Source organism: Coregonus clupeaformis, chromosome 12, assembly GCF_020615455.1.
Source record: "Coregonus clupeaformis isolate EN_2021a chromosome 12, ASM2061545v1, whole genome shotgun sequence".
Taxonomy (NCBI): domain Eukaryota; kingdom Metazoa; phylum Chordata; class Actinopteri; order Salmoniformes; family Salmonidae; genus Coregonus; species Coregonus clupeaformis.
Window position 1 is genome coordinate 33,396,521 of NC_059203.1, and position 21,344 is coordinate 33,417,864.

At 44.3% G+C, this 21,344-nt stretch overlaps 1 long non-coding RNA gene across 1 annotated transcript; it reads right to left on the reverse strand.

Moving 5' to 3' along the window:
- Nucleotides 1-983: 983 nt before the first annotated feature.
- On the reverse strand, nt 984-2,623 carry LOC121578632. Its single transcript, XR_006002798.1, has 3 exons — nt 2,583-2,623; nt 1,300-1,422; nt 984-1,180 (listed from the first exon to the last, which is right to left on the reverse strand). It is a non-coding gene; the product is annotated as an uncharacterized LOC121578632 (long non-coding RNA).
- Between the last annotated feature and the right edge of the window lie 18,721 nt (nt 2,624-21,344).

Genomic DNA, 21,344 nt, shown 5'->3' on the forward strand with positions numbered 1-21,344 from the left:
CGCACAGACGGTGGTGGTCCACCGATCACCAAACGAAAAAGGAACTTCAGTAATTCTGAAATAGAAATTCAACTGCAACAGGTAAATGCCAAACGAGGCATAATATTTAGTACTGTTTCCAGTGTTTTTAAAGCCACCAACAAAACGGAGGCATGGAAGGAGATCACGGAGTCCGTGAACTCAGTTTCTGGACAACGTCGCTCAATTGAAGATGTAAAAAATAAATGGTTTGACTTAAAATCAGAGACCAAAAAATCCATTGCCAAACATAAGAGACATATGCTGACCACTGGAGGGGGGCATGCAGGCCCTGAGTTATCTGAGATTGACCAGCGCATCGGGGCCATTATTGGTGAGACGGCACTCTCAGGTATGCCATCAGCGGAGCAACTGGACACTGACCAGGGCCCTATAACAACAGCTTCATATCCTCCAAGGCCATCTCCCACCAGTGAATCAGACGGTAAGCAAGTCTTTCTGAATTTATACAAATTCATGCCATAATTTAACTGAAAGCAACGGTGAAACCATTGGAAAGGAATTTTACACCAGTTTGTCAAACCAAATGTGGGCCTATGTGACTGAGTCCTCACCTGAATTCCTAGTTTATTCAGTTTGAAATCCTATTGCTTTTGCAGTAGGCCTATATTGAATAAACTGAAACATAACAAAAAAAGAAATCCGTGCACTGTGACTGTTTTACTTTCAGTATCGTTTTTGTTATTTCCAGATCTCCAATCCAGGCAACCCTTCTGTGAAGAGGAACCTGACACCATTCGGCCTTCCTGCAGTAGGACTGCCTCTGTACGTGCCCCCAGGTCCCGTCCAACTGCATGTGTCATCTCCGATGCGGTCTTGGATAACCAGGAGCGGATTGCACAAAGTCTCTGTGAAATCGCTTCTACTCTTGCCACAATATCAGAAACACTCAGACATAAACACAAAATATAAAGAACACGCACTGAAAACTGTGTCATTTCATGTGTTTAATTCGTGGTATTTAAAGGACAAAACAAATCAAAAACGAGAAATTATTTGTTGTCTGACTTCCACGCCAAGTCGGTTGTCTGGTCCCAGCAATTTGGTCAGGACGCACATCCTGGTGTGGTGGCTGAAGTGGAAGACCACGCTTCATAGCGATGTTGTGTAACACACAACAGGCCATGATTATTCTGCAAACCTAAAAACGGTGTAAAGATGATCAAAAGCTAGAAAAACTAAATAAAATGAATTGTTGGAATGAGATTCTACAACGTTCTCCATTTTTCAAACCTGAACAAAACAAGTAGTCCTACTCACCTTCTCTGGCTTGTAAAGCAGCTTACCCCCTGCTGTGTCCAAACGCATCCAGCGTCCCTTCAGAATACCAATGGTGGAGCGGGTGCGTGCGTGCCTCTGGTTATAAGAGGCCTCTTGGTGCGTCTGAGGGTTTGTTAGTGGCATCAAGATAAGCTATATGTTGTCTAACAGTTGTGGGATCAATGATTATAATCTCCCTGGGAAGATATATAGACTACCTGAAAATGTATAGGCCTAAACATGCAAGATGGTTATAGAATTAATCCCTTGTTTAAACTGCTGCAATAAGATACACTTGAGCAAGACACCTTAACTGCATAATATTGGTCTGTAGGTAGGTTTCCATCCAATTCAGGACAGATTTTAATGTGAATATTTTAAAATCTGCATAAAGAAAATATGCGCATTTTCCCACCAGTGGTGTGTTTCCACCAAACTGACAAAAAATTTACTTTTCCGCCTAAGTTTTCATGTAGGCTTACTGAATAAACATCTAAAGTTCAATGTGTTTTCATCGCATTTTCAAATCTACCAATAGTTTCGTCACACAAACTGTTGCGTTAAATAGCAAATGTGCCTACTCTGGTCTTGGCACATGCGCTCTAGCCAACAGTTAGCAGATACAGTTCGGGTAGGCTAGTCTACATGATGTGATTATAATGGATAAAATAGATAATATTTTTTTGTCCAACTGCAGACAAGCATTGATTATCATGTCACCAGAATAAGAGCTTCGATATTTATTGGAAAGGAGCATCAAGATCACTGTGCACTTTCACCACCCAGTGAAGTTCAACAGAATGTATTTAATCTGTAGCCTAATAAACTGCATGGTTTTCCGAGTCGTAGTGGGAGGACCACACACCATATCATCGCGTGACTCCAAGTTTACTTTGATATGATGGTTATTATATCAATAATCATTGTAATACATTTTACAGACACAAAAATAACCCACCATGTCAAAAGAACAAATTATCTGTCTGCATTTATAAAATTGCACCGAAACTTCCTGTTTCAATCACAGCTGTCCAGATTTGTATTTGTTATACGGTATGACGTTACTCGCATAAAAATGGTGGATGGAAACGTGGTTTGTAATATACAACTATTGTTGGCCTAGAATCGAAAACACTCGACTCCGTCGAGCCAATGGATATTTCAATCTATATAGCCCTAATTATTGGTTTAATATTGTTGGCAAACAATGATGAAAGAGAAGTTGGAACCCCACCATGTATGCGCACGCGCTCCATAATAGTTTGGGGAAATCAGAAACTCACCAAGGAGGACGTGAATCCGAGGTCAGAAAGAAGAATTGGTGGGAAGTAGGGGTGTAACGATCCATCTACTACATCGATGTATCGATTTATATTCCTATGATCCAACTACATCGATCTGTGCTCGGCGAGTTGGCCTTTTGGACAACATATATCAATCTAACATCGTTTTAAAATGTAATAAATCGATTGTATCGATACTAGGAAATAACCCATTGGATTTAAGCACGTCAGACTTTATATGAATGTTTTTTCTTAGCACTTTTAATGATAAAGGCTTTAAACATTACTCGATTCAGTCTGCCTATCCGTGACGTCATTGCCCCGCGCCAGCAGCAGCGCAAAGGCGCAAAGACAACAAAACATAGCATGGCGGACGACAGAGGAGAAGCCGACGAGCGAGAAATTATCAAGCCACCATTGCGGTCCTTACAAGAAACAGGAATCTAGGAAACTTCACCTGCACTGTCCAGTATCCAGGTATTTATTTCAGTCACACTGGTTGAATGTTTGGCTAAAAGGTTACTGAATCGATTTCAAGTCACTGAATCGTTTCGGATCGTATCGTTCTAAATGAACCAATATCGTCCTTGAATCGTATCGACAACCACGAATCGTGATACAAATCGAATCGTTGTTAAAACGAATCGTTACACCCTTAGTGGGAAGTGGAGAGAGATATGGAATGAGTCGTATACCAAGGGAGGGTAGGCAGCCCCGTAAGCTTGATAACTGTTTTGGCAGCATGGCTTCTTCAGCGAAAAGATGAGCAGTTGGAATGGGAGAAAATCCAGCTGATAGTAAGGATAACAGCTAGGATGAGGGATCGGAAGACGATGGTGATTCAGAAGAGAAGGACAGCGGATGAGAAGAGGAGAGCAATGAAGAGGTCATTGTGGACTTTGAGGCCGAGGATAGAATAGACGCCGGAAGGGAAAGGAGGGGGAAAATTGAGTCCTTTGAGAAGGCAAGAAACATATATTGGTCAGGAGAAATGCAGTATTATCATAAGGATAAGTATACTTGGATGAATGAGGAGGAATGGAGGGAAAAAGAGAGGCAGAGGAGGTCTAAGAGAGAGATGGAGGAAGACTGTGAGTTTGAGTCTGTAAAAAATGGCGGGAAAAAGGGAGAAGGTTTGTTAAAGAAGAGTGGTAGGAAATGTAAGCAAAGTGAGCTGAAGACAGGAGTAGAAATGGAAGAAGGTGAAGTATCGGAGGTGTTAGGTGTGGTGAAGTGCTCGGAGCCATAGGCTTGCGCAGAGGGTCAGGATAAAGATGAGTCTGTGGTAGTAGGAGTGAAGTTTGTGGAAAAAGTGGATCCTTGCCTTTTGGCTGATCCATTTGTGGTTTCAAGATGGGTGAAAAAAGCGTTGGGTATAGTGGAATCGGTGAGGGTAACCAGAAGTGGTCTAGTGATAATTGTTTGTGTTTCTGTTGGGCAGAGGGAGAAGGCGCTCAGAGTTAAACAAATGGGGGAAAGAATTGTGAATTGTTTCGCTCTTAAGAAAAGGGCACCATTGAGAGGAGTGATTACTGGGGTAGCAGTAAATGTAAAAGTGGATCAACTGAAGGAGAAGATTCCCGGTGTGTGTGATGCTCGTCGTTTGGTGCGACGTAAACAGGGTGGGGAAACAGAAGAGTCATTGTCTGTTCTTTTGAGTTTTGAAGTTGAGTCTTTGCCTGATAAAGTGAAGTTAGGATATATAAGTTATCCAGTGCGAGATTATGTGCCGAGTACATTACGATGTTACAGGTGTCAAACTTATGGGCATGTGGCAGCAGTATGTAGGAGAGAGATTCCAAGGTGTGAGAAGTGTGCAGAAGGGCATGAGACAAAGGAGTGTGAAGCAGTGGGGAAAGTGGTGGTATGTGCTAATTGTAGGGGTGGCCATGGGGCTGGGGATCAGACATGTCCAGTGCGAGAGAAGCAGGTTGAGGTTTCCAGGGTAAGAGTAGAGAAGAAGTTGGGGGGTGAGAGTAGGAGATATGTACCAGTACAGTGGGATAGGCAAGCAAGTGATATATGTTTCAGTAAGATTGGGTTTTTAGCGTTTATAGCAGTGGTTATTAATTGTACTGCAAATCAAATCAAATGTTATTGGCCACATGCGCCGAATACAACAGGTGCAGACATTACAGTGAAATGCTTACTTACAGCCCTTAACCAACAGTGCATTTATTTTTTAGTAAAAAAGTAAAATAAAAGAACAAAAAAAGTGTTGAGAAAAAAAGAGCAGAAGTAAAATAAAATAACAGTAGGGAGGCTATATATACAGGGGGTACCGGTGCAGAGTCAATGTGCGGGGCACCGGCTAGTTGAGATAGTTGAAGTAATATGTACATGTGGGTAGAGTTAAAGTGACTATGCATAAATAATTAACAGAGTAGCAGCAGCGTAAAAAGATGGGGTGGGGGGTGGGGGTGGGGGGCAGTGCAAATAGTCTGGGTAGCCATGATTAGCTGTTCAGGAGTCTTATGGCTTGGGGGTATAAGCTGTTGAGAAGTCTTTTGGACCTAGACTTGGCACTCCGGTACCGCTTGCCGTGCTGTAGCAGAGAGAACAGTCTATGACTAGGGTGGCTGGAGTCTTTGACAATTTTTAGGGCCTTCCTCTGACACCGCCTGGTATAGTGGTCCTGGATGGCAGGAAGCTTGGCCCCAGTGATGTACTGGGCCATACGCACTACCCACTATAGTGCCTTGCGGTTGGAGGCCAAGCAGTTGCCATACCAGGCGGTGATGCAACCAGTCAGGATGCTCTCGATGGTGCAGCTGTATAATTTTTTGAGGATCTGAGGACCCATGCCAAATCTTTTCAGTCTCCTGAGGGGGAATAGGCTTTGTCGTGCCCTCTTCACGACTGTCTTGGTGTGTTTGGACCATGATAGTTCGTTGGTGATGTGCTTGAAGCTCTCAACCTGTTCCACTACAGCCCCGTCGATGAGAATGGGGGCGTGCTCAGTCCTCTTTTTTTTCCTGTAGTCCACAATCATCTCCTTTGTCTTGGTCACGTTGAGGGAGAGGTTGTTATCCTGGCACCACACGGCCAGGTCTCTGACCTCCTTCCTATAGGCTGTCTCATCGTTGTCGGTGATCAGGCCTACCACTGTTGTGTCGTCGGCAAACTTAATGATGGTGTTGGAGTCGTGCCTGGCCATGCAGTCATGGGTGAACAGGGAGTACATGAGGGGACTGAGCACGCACCCCTGAGGGGCCCTTGTGTTGGGGATCAGTGTGGCAGATGTGTTGTTACCTACCCTTACCACCTGGGGGCGGCCCGTCAGGAAGTCCAGGATCCAGTTGCAGAGGGAGGTGTTTAGTCCCAGGATCCTTAGCTTAGTGATGAGCTTTGAGGGCACTATGGTGTTGAATGATGAGCTGTAGTCAATGAATAGCATTCTCACGTAGGTGTTCCTCTTGTCCAGGTGGGAAAGGGCAGTGTGGAGTGCAATAGAGATTGCATCATCTGTGGATCTGTTGGGGCGGTATGCAAATTGGAGTGGGTCTAGGGTTTCTGGGATAATGATGTTGATGTAAGCCATGACCAGCCTTTCAAAGCACTTCATGGCTACAGACGTCAGTGCTATGGGTCGGTAGTCATTTAGGCAGGTTATCTTAGTGTCCTTGGGCACGGGGACTATGGTGGTCTGCTTGAAACATGTTGGTATTACAGACTCAGTCAGGGACATGTTGAAAATGTCAGTGACGACACTTGCCAGTTGGTCAGCACATGCTCGGAGTACACGTCCTGGTAATCCATCTGGCCCTGCGGCCTTGTGAATGTTGACCTGCTTAAAAGTCTTACTCACATCGGCTATGGAGAGCGTGATCACATAGTCATCCGGAACAGCTGGTGCTCTCATGCATGCTTCAATATTGCTTGTGTCGAAGCGAGCATAGAAGTGGTTTAGCTCGTCTGGGATGGAATGCAAATTGCAAATTTAAGAAAGTTCAACTCCACGAGTAATGGTTTTAAGTGGTGATGTCCCATCATTTCAGGTTGAGGGCATGAGGTAGGAGTGAGTGTATTTAAACAGTGGAGAAGGGTGGGGTTAATTATTAGTTGTAGTGTTGAAGGTGTGAGTGTAGTGTTAGATGGTAGGATATTTATTTGCTTTGGTTTATTTTATTTTTCAAGTAAAGATAAGGGAGTTGAACTCCAGTCTAGTAGGTGGCGGTAATGCAACAAATTGGATGCCAAACGCGGTTACAGTGAGGGAAAAAAGTATTTGTACGTTTGCCCACTGACAAAGAAATGATCAGTCTATAATTGTAATGGTAGGTTTGTTTGAACAGTGAGAGACAGAATAACAACCAAACAATTCAGAAAAATGCATGTCAAAAATGTTAGAAATTGATTTGCATTTTAATGAGGGAAATAACTATTTGACCCCCTCTTAATCAGAAAGATTTCTGGCTCCCAGGTGTCTTTTATACAGGTAACGAGCTGAGATTAGGAGCACAATCTTAAAGGGAGTGCTCCTAATCTCAGTTTGTTACCTGTATAAAAGACACCTGTCCACAGAAGCAATCAATCAATCAGATTCCAAACTCTCCACCATGGCCAAGACCAAAGAGCTCTCCAAGGATGTCAGGGACAAGATTGTAGACCTACACAAGGCTGGAATGGGCTACAAGACCATCGCCAAGCAGCTTGGTGAGAAGGTGACAACAGTTGGTGCGATTATTCACAAATGGAAGAAACACAAAATAACTGTCAATCTCTCTCGGCCTGGGGCTCCATGCAAGATCTCACCTCGTGGAGTTGCAATGATCATGAGAACGGTGAGAAATCAGCCCAGAACTACACGGGAGGATCTTTTCAATGATCTCAAGGCAGCTGGGACCATAGTCACCAAGAAAACAATTGGTAACACACTACGCCGTGAAGGACTGAAATCCTGCAGCGCCTGCAAGGTCCCCCTGCTCAAGAAAGCACATATACAGGCTCGTCTGAAGTTTGCCCATGAACATCTGAATGATTCAGAGGAGAACTGGGGAAAGTGTTGTGGTCAGATGAGACCAAAATGGAGCTCTTTGGCATCAACTCAACTCGCCGTGTTTGGAGGAGGAGGAATGCTGCCTATGATCCCAAGAACACCATTCCCACCGTCAAACATGGAGGTGGAAACATTATGCTTTGGGGGTGTTTTTCTGCTAAGGGGACAGGACAACTTCACCGCATCAAAGGGACGATGGACGGGGCCATGTACCGTCAAACCTTGCGTAATAACCTCCTTCCCTCAGCCAGGGCATTGAAAATGGGTCGTGGATGGGTATTCCAGCATGACAATGACCCAAAACACACGGCCAAGGCAACAAAGGAGTGGCTCAAGAAGAAGCACATTAAGGTCCTGGAGTGGCCTAGCCAGTCTCCAGACCTTAATCCCATAGAACATATGTGGAGGGAGCTGAAGGTTTGAGTTGCCAAACGTCAGCCTCGAAACTTTAATGACTTGGAGAAGATCTGCAAAGAGGAGTGGGACAAAATCCCTCCTGAGATGTGTGCAAACATTACATTTACGTCATTTAGAAGACGAGAAACGTCTGACCTCTGTGATTGCCAACAAGGGTTTTGCCACGAAGTACTAAGTCATGTTTTGCGGAGGGGTCAAATACTTATTTCCCTCATTAAAATTCAAATCAATTTATAACATTTTTGACATGCGTTTTTCTGGATTTTTTTGTTGTTATTCTGTCTCTCACTGTTCAAATAAACCTACCATTAAAATGATAGACTAATCAAGTCTTTGTCAGTGGGCAAATGTACAAAATCAGCAGGGGATCAAATAATTTTTTCCCTCACTGTAAACCTCATTTTTTAAATTTCACCTTTATTTAACCAGGTAAAACTGTAAGGAATGGCGGCCAAAGGAGGTGTTGGCTTTGGGGATGACCAGTGAGATATGCCTGCTGGAGCGCCTACTACGGGTGGGTGTTGCTATGGTGACCAATGAGCAGGGATTTGCCTAGCAGTGATTTGTAGAAGGCCTGGAGCCAGTGGGTATGGCGACGAATATGTAGTGAGGACCAGCCAACAAGAGCGTACAGGTCACAGTGGTGGGTAGTATATGGGGCTTTGGTGACAAAACGGATGGCACTGTGATAGACTACATCCAATTTGCTGAGTAGAGTGTTGGAGGCTATTTTGTAAATGACATCGCCAAAGTCAAGGATCGGTAGGATAGTCAGTTTTAGTCATTGGAAGAAGAAGAAGAAGAAGAAGAAGAAGAAGAAGAAGAAGAAGAAGAAGAAGAAGAAGAAGAAGAATAGTTTGGCGAGATGAACAGTGAGCAAAATGACCGCCTCCAATCGAATCTAAATGTTCAGAAACATATAATCAATCAGGTTGATGGAATTAACAGGGTTTAATGGATGTTTGTTTATTTGACTGATAGGCCTTTAGAGTAATGATTAACAATTAGGATTCCCATTCAGAATGGTTTAGCGCTGATGACCACCTCACGTCAGAGTGCATGAGGTGATTTCCTGATGTTGCTTGACGGCAATGATTAAAACAATGAGTGTTAATACAACAACAGAAACGACGACTTGATTTCGCATGTAGAGTATTGAGTTTCGATATAGGCCAACACATCTCATGAGCAAGTTGATCATAATCGTATGGTCCTTTATTTGTTTTATGCCTCTCCTGTATGCACTATTCAATGCACCCTGTCAATTTATAATCTTCAGCCTATAATACTGCAGCTATGGTAACAAAAAGCACTAAAGGGAATTTGGAATCATGGGTAAAAGGTGGAAACCACTTGGGAGTAAATCTAAATTAGGGGTTGCCTGGTCAGATTTTCCCAGAGGTCCGGAAGAATATTAAAATATAATGGGGCCCATTATTCAACCATAAGTCCTACCTGTATCAATTTCACTAATTGCATCTCTAATTTACCGCATATTCATATTGAAATATGTCATTATGCATTTGATACATTTGTTTGAAGGGAAAAATGCATTAACCTGATTGAGTGGCCACAAGAAGTAGCCTAGCCTGGGTACATTTTTATGTATCCCCCCTCCCATTTTTAAAAACAAAATCCTCCTTTGTTCACTTGTTTGAGTTCCAACAATAGTTATATTGATTTCACTCTTGGCCTTAGTGCAACTTTTCCCAAACTCATTCCTGGGGACCCCAAGGGGTGCATGTTTTGGTTTTTACCTTAGCACTACACAGCTGATTCAAATAATCAAAGCTTGATGATGAGTTCGTTATTTGAATCAGCTGTGTAGTGCTAGGGCAAAACCCAAAACGTGCACCCAGGGGGCCCTAGGACTGAGTTTGGGAAACACAGCCTAAAAGGCTCTTCATGGTCAATCCAACCTCTGCATTGGCCGTGCAGCATTTACGGTGATATGGCCTCTGCAGAAGTCAGGGCATTCATACTTCTTGTGCTTGGCAGAGCTGTTGTGAAGGAAGTTGTCAAGGAAGTGAGTTTGTGTTCATACCTCCCGCCACCACCTACCGTCAACCAATCATGTCAATGCAGAGCTATACGGAACCCTCTGCATTATTACAGAATTTGGGAGGCGCACTGCGATGCGGTACTGAGTTTCATTTGGCCTCTGCATGCCTCCGGAGGCTCTGCAATTTCGTCAAACCCTCCATACGGAGCCTCCGACCACATTTTCTGTTCAAGCATAAATTGGCTTTTAGTGCTAAATGTTGCCAAATACGATATACACTGCTCAAAAAAATAAAGGGAACACTTAAACAACACAATGTAACTCCAAGTCAATCACACTTCTGTGAAATCAAACTGTCCACTTAAGAAGCAACACTGATTGACAATAAAATGCACATGCTGCTGTGCAAATGGAATAGACAACAGGTGGAAATTATAGGCAATTAGCAAGACACCCCCAATAAAGGACTGGTTTTGCAGGTGGTGACCACAGACCACTTCTCAGTTCCTATGCTTCCTGGCTGATGTTTTGGTCACTTTTGAATGCTGGCGGTGCTTTCACTCTAGTGGTAGCATTAGACGGAGTCTACAACCCACACAAGTGGCTCAGGTAGTGCAGCTCATCCAGGATGGCATATCAATGCGAGCTGTGGCAAGAAGGTTTGCTGTGTCTGTCAGCGTAGTGTCCAGAGCATGGAGGTGCTACCAGGAGACAGGCCAGTACATCAGGAGACGTGGAGGAGGCCGTAGGAGGGCAACAACCCAGCAGCAGGACTGCTACCTCCGCCTTTGTGCAAGGAGGAGCAGGAGGAGCACTGCCAGAGCCCTGCAAAATGACCTCCAGCAGGCCACAAATGTGCATGTGTCTGCTCAAACGGTCAGAAACAGACTCCATGAGGGTGGTATGAGGGCCCAACATCCACAGGTGGGGGTTGGGCTTACAGCCCAACACCGTGCAGGACGTTTGGCATTTGCCAGAGAAGACCAAGATTGGCAAATTCGCCACTGGCGCCCTGTGCTCTTCACAGATGAAAGCAGGTTCACACTGAGCACATGTGACAGACGTGACAGAGTCTGGAGACGCCGTGGAGAACGTTCTGCTGCCTGCAACATCCTCCAACATGACCGGTTTGGCGGTGGGTAAGTCATGGTGTGGGGTGGCATTTCTTTGGGGGGCCGCACAGCCCAACATGTGCTCGCCAGAGGTAGCCTGACTGCCATTAGGTACCGAGATGAGATCCTCAGACCCCTTGTGAGACCATATGCTGGTGCGGTTGGCCCTGGGTTCCTCCTAATGCAAGACAATGCTAGACCTCATGTGGCTGGAGTGTGTCAGCAGTTCCTGCAAGAGGAAGGCATTGATGCTATGGACTGGCCCGCCCGTTCCCCAGACCTGAATCCAATTGAGCACATCTGGGACATCATGTCTCGCTCCATCCACCAACGCCACATTGCACCACAGACTGTCCAGGAGTTGGCGGATGCTTTAGTCCAGGTCTGGGAGGAGATCCCTCAGGAGACCATCCGCCACCTCATCAGGAGCATGCCCAGGCATTGTAGGGAGGTCATACAGGCACATGGAGGCTACACACACTACTGAGCCTCATTTTGACTTGTTTTAAGGACATTACATCAAAGTTGGATCAGCCTGTAGTGTGGTTTTCCACTTTAATTTTGAGGGTGACTCCAAATCCAGACCTCCATGGGTTGATACATTTGATTTCCATTGATCATTTTTGTGTGATTTTGTTGTCAGCACATTCAACTATGTAAAGAAATAAGTATTTAATAAGATTATTTCATTCATTCAGATCTAGGATGTGTTATTTTAGTGTTCCCTTAATTTTTTGGAGCAGTGTATTTCAACCAACAACGTCCGCACACGGGGAACGATTCTGACTGAAGAGTAGTCTTCCTAGTTCAACAAAGCCATTTACAAAAAGGGCCAATGCAAATTCGACCATTGAAATCCGATTTAGTTTTTTTCAATCTTGAAAAGTATAGTTATTAACCATGACATGGAGTTAAAAGGTTACGGGCTATTGGACTGAGGCGTGTTTGGGTAATAGGACATTTGTAGAGTTGGGGACAGTCTTAGCTCCATAGCCGACCTGTACAACCTTGCCTAAGAGGTTTGTTTGTTTGACAAATATAGTTTTCTTTTTATCTTATGTGTGCCACGGGACAACCCCTCGAAACGGATTTCACAGAGATCCATGTCTAGACTTGACAGAGATCCATGTCTAGACTTGACAGAGATCCATGTCTGGACTTGACAGAGATCCATGTCTAGATTTGACAGTTATGCAGTTTTTGCATTCTGATCATGGTATTCCGAACACATCATGCATCTACACTTACAGTTAAATGTGTCCACCATCTCCACATTGTGTCTGGATTCCTTTTCCCGCCAGTATGCATTCTGCAAATGGTGGAATAGGCTAAATCTGGCCCGGCTCCAGATTTAGCCTATTCTTGTGAAACTTGTGCCCCAGTTTTAGCTTCATGTCCCTATATAAAAATAGCAAAAAAGTTCAAATGATTGAGTAACAGGTTGCCGCAGATTCAGTATCTCCGCTGCGCTGTTTCAGCACAATAGACAGAGCACGCCACCATGTGTGTAAGGGGGCTTTGGAAAGCCACTGGGGCGGTTAGGTATGACTCCTTTGGGTTTCCATAAAAAGTGGGAAAAAACGCTTCTCATTTGTGGTAGGCTAAGTGACGTGATACGCCTCCGCCTGTAATATTTGATTTTGATTTATAAGGGCAGGGTCAAGTTTACAGCTGAAGCTGCTTCACTCAACTCTGCCTCACGCCCCACCACTACAGCATTTAGTTAGTTTCTTAGCTAGCTGCAAAAAGCATTAGTGCCTTAGCCTATTTAACTAGCTTTAACCAACTAATCTGCCTCTGCCATGATGGATATCAGAAATTGGCTTAGCCAAAGTAACTAAACGAGAGCGATGAGCAGTATCAAACCACCGTGGCCAAGCAACAGCAACATTTGAGTCATTTATCAGACGCTCTTATCCAGAGCAACTAGGGTTAAGTGCCTTGCTCAAGGGCACATCAACATAGCCTTGTCAGCTCTGGGATTAGAACCAGCAACCTTTCAGTTACTGGCCCAACTCGCTAACCACTAGGCTACCTGCCGCCCCAGAGCTAGTGCTGCGTGCAGAGCCTACCGCCCCCCCCTCTTCCACAAGCGCCGCCAAGATAATGGCTCCACAGCCCCCTCCACCTCCGACTGTTCCTGACGATCTTGCAGCCAGCCCAGGTTTTCTGTCCAAAAACATTAATTTAATAGCAACTGGTTCATAGGTCGAGCGTGGCTGGAATTCTCAGTTACTGCAGATGCAGCATTTTGTTTCCCATGTCAAAAGGTCTGTGTTGGGTCAAATGCTAACGCAGACAAGGCCTTTTTGCAGACTAAAATCGACCACTCTGGCTCCAATGAGGACAAATGGACCCCACTTGATATCCTGCAATGATTCTCTGGGCCTCTCTGCTATGCCGACCGTGCTTACTGCACTAAAACATTGGTTGACTTTTGGGGCGTCCACAGCTACATGCGAGAACTCATTTTCCACTAAACAAACGTGTTCAGTTAGCACAGAAGAAGCATGCTACACCTGAGGAAAGCTCAACTAATCCAACTGGCAGTCGAGGGGGATCTTACAAGAAGATTTTGGGGAGAATGGAATGATCGATTACTCAGCATCAAGGAGGCTGCAACTCTTCTGAAAAGATAAGAAACAATCTATCTGATTGTTTTTTAAAATCAAAATATTGGTGGTATAGCCAGTGGCATCATTTCAGCAAAAACCTAGGGTATGGAATGGCAAAATCACTTCCTTAGCCAGCTTAGGTTTTCAACAGCCTTGCTTTAATGTGTAGGGCGCTGTTGATGGTGCTGATAGACCACAGCAGAGATTTTGCGCCAACCTGTCACTTCTTGGTCAAAAGCACTCAATGGTCTCGGCATTTGAACATTTATGTTTATTGTGGTATAGTATAGCGTGATATAAGCAGAATTCAATCATTCCAATGCAAGAACCCAAATGACGCCCCTGGGTATAGCTACATACTGGAGCTGTCACACCCTGATCTGTTTCACCTGTCTTTGTGATTGTCTCCACCCCCCTCCAGGTGTCGCCCATATTCCCCATTATCTCCAGTGTATTTATACCTGTGTTCACTGTTTGTCTGTTTACAGTTCATTTTATTTTGTCAAGCCTACCAGCGTTTTTCCCCTTGCTCCTGTCTTTCTCAAATTCCTGTTTTCCCAGTTTTGACCATTCTGCCTGCCCTGACCCTGAGTCTGACTGCCGTTCTGTACCTTGTCACACAACCCTGGATTATTGACCTCTGCCTGCCCTGAGACTGCCTGCCGTTCTGCACCTTTTGGACTCTGATCTGGATTACTGACCTATGCCTGCCCTTGACCTGTCGTTTGCCTGCCCCCTGTTTTTGTAATAAACTTGTGTTACTTCGACACTGTCTGCATCTGGGTCTTCTCCTGAAACATGATAGTAGCAGTATGTTTCATCATAGAAATTGATCAATTATATTATGGTTTTCTTGGTAGCTTATTGGTTTTCGTGGTTGTAAATGGAACTGTAAGTATTGGTAGGCTGGCATTGCTTAATTGAATATGTGGGTCAAATGTTATCCACAGAAGTATACTGTGCCATATCACAACGTGTTGCTGAACTCATGAGCGGCAAAATGTTCCCTGTTTTGAAGCAGGCCTATAGGCCTATTTATTTAGCAAGACAGCTGTGCTTGGCTGCATCTCACTGTAGTAGGCTGTAGGCTGTGTTTTGGTTATTTGGATCTCCAGTCGCCTTTTGTTTACTGCTTTTGTTTACTATTAATGTAACTAGCCTAAATATAGATAGTGTCATGCCTTTATCGATCTGATATTTTGTTTACTAGGCCTACTTGGTTACTTCTGTTTTGTTCTGTTTAAATTAATTTGTTCGCATTTGCAGTTGTCTGTATTCTAAACCAAACTGTTATTCAGTATTTTTGTTTGCATGCATGAATGACTAGGCTACTATTTTCAGCATTTAGTTAGCATTATTTTGGTAAGACAACTGTGTGTACGGCTGCATTCACAAAAGCTGTTTGTAATAGGATAATTCACCTATCTTGTAGCCTATATTTATTACCAAAACTGTCTTGCTTTAGTGTGTAGGGCGCTGTGCATTGTGCTGATACATCGCAGCGGAGATAGGCTACAGATTTTGCGTCAACCTGTCACTTCAAAAGCACTCAATCAATGGTCTCGGAGTCTCTGCATTTGAACTTTGTTTATTGTGGTATAGCTTGATATAAGCAGAATTCTGTATATTTCCAACGCAAGAACCCCCCAAAATTGTGCCCCCTCACTGATTTCAACTGCCCCATAGTCACTTTATCCTGGCGCGGGTCTGGGCAAAATATGATAATAACACAACAACTTGATGGCTGTAGCTTACTAGCCAGGCAACCTCTGTAGCTAGCCAGCAATCTAACAAGCAAAGCTAAAGGAATTGCAAACGGGTTAACAATTTTTTTCCTTCTAAATATTAGCTTTTGGGCTAGTATTGGAGCAGTGGCATGTATTCATGGTAGCCGGGCTTCCCAATTTTTTTTAGCAATATATATTTTTACATATATAAAATGATGTATCTTTCGTCTCTCTGTGTTTCATAATTTTCCTCAAATTTGCATGAGGCTGAATGTATGTCACCAGAGAAAGCATCAGAGCAAGTGAAACAGTGCATATCTGTATGTGTAGCCCATCTATCTGATGCTGTCTGGTCAAAAAGAGTGTGATATTGTTGCTGCCCGAAGCATTGAATGCAAAAGAAGCCAGCGATCATTTGGCATCCCTATCTAAAGAACATCTTTAATAATAATAGCCAATCAGCGTTGTGCTACACTGAGTGAGCTCAACGGTAAATGGTCCTGGAACACCCCAAAATAAGTGTCAAGGGAAGCCAGTTTGGATTTGGCTTCAGACCAATCACATCACATTAAAAGCCAAATGTTATTGACAGAAAAAAATTGAATTATTGTATCTCATTGTGTTGTTGTCCTCTGGTGGCTAGCTAGCTAGCTAAAATTGTCCCTTTCCTAAATTAGCCATGGATGGATATAGGGATTTGGACTTGTGGTTTTACTTGATTCTCCTTACTGGCCAATGATTATAATGGCGAATCTGATCCAACCATAAATTCATACATTCTGACCCTGGCCTGGGAGGATGGAAGTTCAATTTGTAGCTAGATAGAGTAGGCTAATTTTAACTAGCTGGCTCATCGTTGCCCATGAAAGGAAGGTAGGGTAGTGAGCAAGCATTTTAGCCAGGTAGCCTAGGACAACAAAAAGTGTGTACTGTATGACAGTCATTGACCGTTTCGGCAACATGAAAGAGAGGAGGTGTCACGCCCTGACATAGAGATCTCTAGTTGGTTTGGTCAGGGTGTGAAATTCTACGTGTAGATCTATGTTATCTATGTCTATGTTGGCCGGGTGTGGTTCCCAATCAGAGGCAGCTGTCGATCATTGTCTCTGATTGGGGATCATACTTAGGTAGCCATTTTGCACACCTATGTTGTGGGATCTTGTTTCAGTTTGGCTTGTTGGATGTTTAGCCTTTTGAACTTCACGTTACGTTGCTTTTGTTGTTTTGTTGGTGTTTAATATAATAAACGATTATGCACGCATACCACGCTGCACCTTGGTCCAATCGTTTACACGACGAACGTGACAGAAGATCCCACCGAAAGCAGCGTGTACAGGAAGAGCAGACAACATGGACATGGGAGGATATTTTGGACGGTAAGGGATCCTGGACTTGGGAAGAGATCCAGGCAGGTATGGATCGCCTTCCTTGGGAGCAGACGGAGACAGCGAGGGAGAATCAACAGCGACGCCGATGGTGCCGACCGCTAAGGAAGCCCGAGAGGCAGCCCCAATACATTTTTGGGGGGGGCACACGGGGTGGTGGGCGAAGCAGCAGGAGGCCCTGAAAGACCTTCAGCTCAGCACTCTGAGAGAGGAGACCACCACCTTACGGAGGCTGATAGAGAAGAGGGAGCAGGAGCTCTCCCTTCAGAGGGAGGTGCTGCAGGAGGCCCACAGGGAGGAGTCAGTGGATGCACGGAGAGAGGAGCAGGCCAGGCAACAGGAGGAGCTGAGAGAGGAGTTAACCCTCCAGCAGCAGAGAGCTCGGGCCTTAGAGCAGAGGCTGGCGGAGCCAGGTTTAGCAGAGCCAACTCCCCGCACTCGCTTTGAGGAGCGTGTGACCGTGCAGGCACCAGGCTATACGCATGCTTTACGCACTGTGCCGCCAGTGCGCCTTCACAGACCGGTACGGCCCGTGCCTGCTCCTCGCACCAACCCAGTGGTGCGTGTCTCCATCCCGGTGCGCACCGTACCTGCTCCTCGCACCAAACCAGTGGTGCGTGTCTCCAGTCCGGTACGGCCCGTACCTGCTCCTCGCACTAAACCAGTGGTGCGTGTCGCCAGCCCGGTTCGCCCCGTACCTGCTCCCCGCACCAAACCAGTGGTGCGTGTCTCCAGTCCGGTACGGCCCGTACCTGCTCCTCGCACTAAACCAGTGGTGCGTGTCGCCAGCCCGGTTCACCCCGTACCTGCTCCCCGCACCAAACCAGTGGTGCGTGTCTCCAGTCCTGTATGGCCCGTACCTGCTCTTCGCACCAAACTAGTGGTGCGTGTCGCCAGCCCGGAACGCCCCGTACCTGCTCCCCGCACCAAACCAGTGGTGCGTGTCTCCAGACCTGTACGGCCCGTACCCGCTCCTCGCACCAAACCAGTGGTGCGTGTCGCCAGCCCGGTACGCCCCGTACCTGCTCCCCACACCAAACTAGTGGTGCGTGTCTCCAGTCCTGTACGGCCCGTACCTGCTCCTCGCACCAAACCAGTGGTGCATGTCGCCAGCCCGGTGCGCCCCGTACCTGCTCCTTGCACCAAACCAGTGGTGCATGTCCCCAGCCCGGTACGGTCCAGTCCAGGGTCAGAGCAGTCTGCTCCACAGGTGCCTAGTCCAGCTCCGGTTTAGCTGCTCCACTCCAGTGCCAGAGCAGTCCGCACCACCGGTGCCAAGTCTAGCTCCGGTCAGCTGCTCCACTCCAGTGTTCGCACACACACACACACACACAGAAATCGGTATCATGGACAGCCACACGATATTTAGCTTACTTTGATTGGACTAAATTGCTTTTGGACTCTTTTAGTTGTCACTTTATTAGACTAAGCATTGGTGATTTGATGATGTTGAAGTTGAAATGGTACTGGAATAGTGGAGGCAGCTCCTGTTTTCTTTGCAACTTGCGATAATTCTCCGGTCTTCTAAATCAATAGTTGTTTAGTAGTCCGAAAATGTCAGAAACATTAACTTGATTGACCAAGCTGTAGGTCATGCAATATACTTTGTGGACTCCACCAGACAGATGTTGCTCTCCGGTTTTGTGATGAAACAAAGGTGTGGTTGAATGTATTCTGCCACTGTGTCTATATATCACGGTGTCAAGGCAATTAAACTAACAGGTTATCCTCTACGGGATCGGTGTCCCATATACGGGACGGTTGAGCTAACGTGCGCCAATGTGATTAGCATGACTGTTGTAAGTAACAGCAAACTTTCCAGAACATAGACATGTCTTATATGAGCAGAAAGCTTAAATTCTTGTTAATCTAACTGCACCGTCCAATTTACAGTAGCTATGACAGTGAAAAAATACCATGCTATTGTTTGAGGAGAGTGCATAACAACAAAAAACATATCACATACTTACATTCAGTAATCTTGCTCTGATTTGTCATCCTAAGGGTCCCAGAGATAAAATGTAGCATAGTTTTGTTTGATAAAATCAATTTTTAAATTCAAATGTAGGAACTGGGTTCTACAGTTTGAACCCCTGCTGTCTCTGGCTCCACACCCACTCCGCCTGGCCATCTAGATGTGTGAACGTTAGTGTAGAAGCTAATGATCCATCACGTATGACATTCCTGGGAGTGTGTAAACTTACATTTTGTATTACCATATCATTTTTGTATGTTCTCTTTAGTTATGTACTAGAAAATGTATCAATTGACCAATTCGGCACATTTGGGCAGGCTTGATATAAAATAGTCTAGTATTGCAATGCTTCACTGGATCAATCTGAAACACTGATGCCATCTAGTGGCCGAAATCTAAATTGCGCCTAAATGGCAATTATTTTTATTATTATTATTATTATTAATACAAAAATGTTTTGTCATTTAGCAGACGCTCTTATCCAGAGCGACTTACAGTTAGTGAGTGCATACATTAATTTTTTAGATTTTTTCATACTAGCCCCCCGTGGGAATCAAACCCACAACCATGGCGTTGCAAACGCCATGCTCTACCAACTGAGCTACATCCCTGCTTATATTGTGGCATTTCTCTTCCATTTCAAAGATGATAAAAAAATATATAAAAAAAACGCATGTTTTTTTTGTTTGTATTATCTTTTACCAGATCTAATGTGTTATATTCTCCTACATTAATTTCACATTTCCACAAACTTCAAAGTGTTTCCTTTCAAATGGTATCAAGAATATGCATATCCTTTCTTCAGGTCCTGAGCTACAGGCAGTTAGATTTGGGTATGTCATTTTAGGCGAAAATTGAAAAAAAAGGGTCCGGTCCTTAAGAGGTTAAAGAGCAAACAACGCAATTATCACAAAACATAGGATGTAATATGGCTTTTTGTCCTGGCTTGGCTTCCCCAGTGATTTTACTCATGCACCGCTATTGCATTTGAGGCCAACAAACACGTTCCTCTCATGCTTGGTGCGTATTTCCCCCAGCATTATAATGAAAAGGGACCCTTAGGACACACTCTTTTTATACAATTTCTCCCGGAGAGCATTGCTAGTGGTGGGAGATTTCAGCGTGCATTAGTGATGCGCAAGTTGACTCATAGGGTCATGAAATATTGTGTGGATGAAGGGCGGGTGGGTTGAATAAAGAGAAAACAATATCTTTAAAAATCCATAAATGTATAATTCTTGTCCAATTTATATCTATAGTTTACATTTATGTTTTTCTTTCATTCTTTTAGATTATCTGGCATTAATGCATAAGCCTAAATGTTAGCGCCTAACTGTACACTCTAAAAAGAAAAGGTTCCTGGAGGATCCTTTAAGATAATATAAGGTTAAAAAAGGAATCTTAAAGGGAAACTGCACCATTTTTCAACTTCATATTCATCATCTCCAGCACCACTCCATCATCAACATACTGTATGTGAAAATAGTGCATTTCTATGTTTTGTAGTAAAACAGATGTAGGAAGATAAGTGTTTCCAATGACATCATAGGTGTGATTTTGAACAATTGTGAGTAGACATTGCCTACTAATTGTCTACTAATTGGTGTTTGATGATATTGGAAACTCTTATATTTCTCTATCGGATCGACATGAAAGGTGAGTAAACATTAACTATTCGCTAGCTAAGATATTAATTGATCAAACTACTATCAAAAAACAATACATCATGTAATGTACTCTTTGTTTTTCATCAGCTAGCCAAGCTACATGGCCTGAAATGTTAGCTGGTAATTGTTGTATAATTGTTTATGTTTTAGCTAAAGTTAGCTAGTTAAAGTTATTTTAGATAGGTAGATTAAATATTGAGAAATGTATATGTCCTCATTTAAACCCATGATACAGTCTCTCGCCATCTCCTTCCATCCTCCTCCCTTTAAGACTTTAGTCCCTGTCTTTTCATGCCCCAGTTAAGTTGTAGAGAGTTTGGGTGCTGTGAGAAACTCAGCCTCCACAAACAGGTAAGACACACAATACACACACTCACCCCACACACTGATTGAATCAATTTCAATGAAATTACGTTGAATTAACGTGGAACAGACGTTGAAATGGCGTGTGTGCCCAGTGGGACAGAGAGAAAGAGAGATGACCCAATCTAGATTGTTAAACTTGACATAAAAAAAATAACATTAGATGTTACATTTTATTAGATGTTTAACTACTCATGTTGAATGTCTCAAATGTATGTATTTCAGGCTGGTGTGTCGGGGTGACCTGGTTTCATAGAGTTTGGGTCCACAAACAGGTAAGACGCACAGACAGATGACCCAACGATACACTCTCACTTTCTATCCTCCTCCCTTTAGTCCCTGTCTTACTCTGCCCAGAGAGAGAGAGAGAGTGAGAGAGAGAGAGAGAGAGAGAGAGAGAGAGAGAGAGAGAGAGAGAGAGAGAGAGAGAGAGAGAGAGAGAGAGAGAGAGAGAGAGAGAGAGAGAGAGAGAGAGAGAGAGAGAGAGAGAGAGAGAGAGA